The 4,635-nt window shown below is 43.5% G+C and overlaps 1 long non-coding RNA gene across 2 annotated transcripts in view; it reads left to right on the forward strand.

Moving 5' to 3' along the window:
- Positions 1-2,019: 2,019 nt before the first annotated feature.
- The window catches only part of LOC147033613 (uncharacterized), a 35,725-nt gene continuing 33,109 nt past the window's right edge, over positions 2,020-4,635 (forward strand). For both annotated transcript variants that reach the window (XR_015051834.1, XR_015051833.1), the window contains exon 1: positions 2,020-2,117. This is a non-coding gene — a long non-coding RNA (uncharacterized LOC147033613). The remainder of the gene's footprint in view (positions 2,118-4,635) is intronic.

The following is a 4,635-nucleotide window of genomic DNA, read 5'->3' on the forward strand; positions in this document are numbered from 1 at the left end:
ATGTGCAGGATGGGCAGGGGCATTGTCTACAAGGAGCAAAGCCTTGTTGGGGAGATTGTTCTCCCTGGTGTACTTTTCAATGAAGTTGGAGAAATAATTAATTACGTAGTCCTGGCACACCGACACAGTCATCAAAGCCTTACGATTCGACCTCCATACGACAGGAAGTCGTGGCTTGAAGTAGCCCTTCAGCGCTCGTGGGTTTTCCGAATGGTACAGTACGAGAGGCTTGAGCTTGACGTCGCCTTCGGCGTTTCCTCCAAGCATCAAAGTCAGCCTGTCCTTCGCCGCTTTAAAGCCGGGGGCAGTCTTCTCTTCCTTCGAGATGTAGCTGCGGGAGGGCATGCTCTTCCAAAAGAAGCCAGTCTCATCGATGTTGAAAACTTGTCTCGGTGTGTAACCGCCCTCCTCAATGAGGTTTTTAAGCACAGCGGAAAACGCCTCTGCCGCTGCCGCATCAGCACTCGCTTCATCCCCCGTGCTCCTGAGGCTGTGGAGGTTGGCACGTCGCTTAAACCTCTCAAACCAACCCCGGCTAGCAGTGAAGCTCTGCGGCCGTGCACAAGGACCCTTCCCTTCGGCCTCCTTATTTGCATTATGCAAAGCGCTCCACAACGTGCGGGCTCTCTTTCGTATCACAGCAAAAGATAGAGGAATTCTCCGTTGATTCTGGTCTTCAATCCACACGCTCAATAAACGCTCCATGTTCTGCATCACACGGTCTCTCACTCTCGTCGGTCCGGTCACACTGGAAACGGTCACAGCGTCGGCGATTTGTTTAATTTTCGGAGACATTTTCACAATCGAATGCACAGTCGATGCGGCAATTCCATGTACACGTCCAATTTTCGTCGTCCCTTCACCACCCTCGTGTCTTCGAATAATGTCCAACTTCACGGATAAAGTTACACTGTGTCGCCGTTTCTTGATACGATATGTGCTTGGTGAAGCATTGGTGGGAGTCTCGGCACTCATTAGGAGAGATTTTATGAAAAAATATGTCATTCAAATTGCACACGTACCGGTTTGCACATGTCAGGGTTAATGGCCGCCACCCGTTTTCGCAGCTTGCATGGTGACCGCCTTCCCGCCAAGCGTGCGCGGATGGATACATGTGCAGTGGAATCCCACGTACTACTTCGTGGCTGCTGCTCGGGTGGAATCAATTCGCGCGGCGCGTGATTTTAATTGTTATCTCGCGATAACATTGCGAAACACCGTTGAAATTTTTTTTTTTTTAAAGCATTTTTTTTTCGAATATTTCAATTGCGATCAATCGAAACTGCGATTGGATTGAGAAATTTTCGATGCACACACGCGTTTTAACCGCACTACAGTTACGAAGCATGTAGACCTACGCGACACGTGCTGTCCAAGCACACGTTACTTGCTCCGTATTACGGGGGTAACCGGTTAACTGTTCACGTTTTGTTTGTGTGAAACTGTAACCTACCTGCACAGGTAAAAATCACCTTTCCTCCACGCACGTTCGCAAACGCAGGGTTCCTTGAAATGGCATTCCTCTCATTAATTTTACTCCAACATGGCCTCTCTTACCTTCGTAATTTCAAAGCCCATTGGTGGATAGTTTCGCGGACGATCCACCCGTGTACCGAACAGTTCCCTTGACCTCGAGAAGCTGTCTAACTCGCCCGGTTTGGAATCCCGACCGACTCGGCTGTAAACTGCCATTCTGGTGTTTCACAGAGGCAAGGTGATTCATCAATGTGTGTGCAGCCCCTCCCTTCTGGCCCACATTCGTTGGTGGACGTTAAAGACGCCACACGGTGAATTTGGCGAAGAGTAAGCAAGTTATCACCGGCATCATGAACAAATTACAAAATCCCTGCGTTAACCAGCATCTCGGGGGCACTGCATCAGCAGCACAGCCGTACCCTCGGCCAATGATGCTTTCCTGCAACGTTGCGCTGCAATTTATCAAACGTACAATTCGTGTCAACATTTCCGCACAAGACGTCAGAATCAAAATAGTGGACGAAACCAAGAGCTAAGATTGGGGGGGGGGTGTACAATGTGCCCATGCGCAGAAAAATTCTGCTGTCGAAATCTTTGGTGTGGTGTGTGCAGTTCGCAACGGACGCAAGTTGGATTTCAAGGTACGTCGAGGATTGGATTTTTCAGCCTCTCGTGTTAGTTATAACGCAAATCCTGGAGGAAAAAATGTATCTTGTGCTCCTTATTACGCCAATCTGAGAGAAAAAGGTAGCTTCTCGTGTTAATTATAACGCCAAACCTGACAGGAAAATGTAGCTTCTCGTGTTAATTATAACGCCAAATATGACAGGAAAATGTAGCTTCTCGTGTTAATTATAACGCCAAACCTGACAGGAAAATGTAGCTTCTCGTGTTAATTATAACGCCAAACCTGACAGGAAAATGTAGCTTCTCGTGTTAATTATAACGCCAAATATGACAGGAAAATGTAGCTTCTCGTGTTAATTATAACGCCAATCCTGACAGGAAAATGTAGCTTCTCGTGTTAATTATAACGCCAATCCTGACAGGAAAATGTTGCCTCTCGTGTTAATTATAACGCCAATCCTGACAGGAAAATGTAGCTTCTCGTGTTAATTATAACGCCAAACCTGACAGGAAAATGTAGCTTCTCGTGTTAATTATAACGCCAAACCTGACAGGAAAATGTAGCTTCTCGTGTTAATTATAACGCCAAATCTGACAGGAAAATGTAGCTTCTCGTGTTAATTATAACGCCAAACCTGACAGGAAAATGTAGCTTCTCGTGTTAATTATAACGCCAAACCTGACAGGAAAATGTAGCTTCTCGTGTTAATTATAACGCCAATCCTGACAGGAAAATGTAGCTTCTCGTGTTAATTATAACGCCAATCCTGAGAGGAAAAGGTAGCCTCTCGTGTTAATTATAACGCCAATCCTGACAGGAAAAGGTAGCTTCTCGTGTTAATTATAATGCCAATCCTGATAGGAAAATGTAGCTTCTCATGTTAATTATAACGCCAATCCTGACAGGAAAAAATAGCTTCTCGTGTTAATTATAATGCCAATACTGACAGGAAAAGGTCGCTTCTCATGTTAATTATAACGCCAATCCTGACAGGAAAATGTAGCTTCTCGTGCTAATTATAACGCAAATCCTGACAGGAAAAGGTCGCTTCTCGTGTTAATTATAACGTCAATCCTGACAGGAAAAGGTAGATTCTCATGTTAATTATAACGCCATTCCTGACAAAAATGCAGCTTCTGGTGTTAATTATAATGCTAATCCTGACAGAAAAAAATGCAACTTCTCATGCTCGTTAAAACGCAAACCCTGAAAGAAAAGGGTCGCTTCTCATGCTAATTATAACGCTCATCCTGACATAAAAAATGCAGCTTCTCGTGTTAATTATAACACCAATCCTGACAGGAAAAGGTAGCTTCTTGTGCTAGTTCTATGAAAAAAATGCAGTTTCTCGTGCTAGTTACAAGATAAAATGCAGCTTCTCAAGCTGGTTATAATGCTAATCCTGAGAAGAAAAAAAAAAGCACCGCCTGTCCCAAGGCTCCCCCCACCTCCATCCCCATCCCGTAAGCGGCACAGATTTTGATGCAGTCGATAAACTTTGGTACATCACAGGTGATTAAGGTTATGGTCAACTTTCATCGAAACTGTGTTCGTAGTTTCGGAGAATAGAACAAATTCCTATTTTAGGGGGTCAAATCCCTCGTAGATCCCCTTAATGAGCACAGATTTGATGCGGTTGATACACTTTGGTACAACACGTGTGTTGAAGGTTGTGGTCAAGTTTCATCGAAATTGTTTGTGTGTAGTTTTGGAAAAGAGAGCAAATACCTATTTTGGGGGGTTAAATCCCCCGCCCACCCTTTGGACCCTTAATGAGTACAGATTTTAATGCTGTCGATACACTTTGGTACATTACTGGTGAAGAAGGTTGGGGTCAAGTTTCATCGAAATTGTGTGTGTAGTTTTGGAGAACAGAGCGAATACCTATTTATTATTATTTTTATTATTGGAGGGGGGGGGGTCAAAAATCCACGTGTAGACCCCTTTAGTGAGTGCAGATTTTGATGCCGTCAACTGTTGCCTAAGGTGATCTTCATTAAGCATCAGATATGAAGTTTCTGGCCAAGTTTCATCAAAATCGTGTGTTTGGTTCAAGCGATAATGACAAGTGTTTACGGACTGACTGACTGACTCACTTACGGACACTACTCGATCGCATAATCTCACCTGACTAAAGTCCAGGTGAGCTAAAAAGGCAATTTCTCATGCTAGTTATCATGTGAATCCTGAGAGGAAAAAAAATGCAGCTTGTCGTGCTAGTTATAAGAAAAAAAAAATGCAGCTTGTCGTGTTAGTTATAAGAAAAAAAATCAGCTTCTCATTCGAGTTATAATGCTAATCCTGAGAAAAAAAATTAACATTAGCCAAAAGCGATGCATATCCCCCTATACTACCCACAAAATAAACTGAAACAGGCATTAAAACAATTTAATGACATACATGGTTGGAATCCACACCAAAATAACACAATATATATCATAAACATTGAGGATTTAAGTTAAAAAAAGAAAAAGAAAAAAAAACGCACAACAACTGTCTACTTAACGAAGCCAGGATTGAGGGGGTAAAAA

Source organism: Eptatretus burgeri, chromosome 2, assembly GCF_056783735.1.
Source record: "Eptatretus burgeri isolate ZD-2024b chromosome 2, Ebu_testis_v1, whole genome shotgun sequence".
Lineage (NCBI taxonomy): Eukaryota > Metazoa > Chordata > Myxini > Myxiniformes > Myxinidae > Eptatretus > Eptatretus burgeri.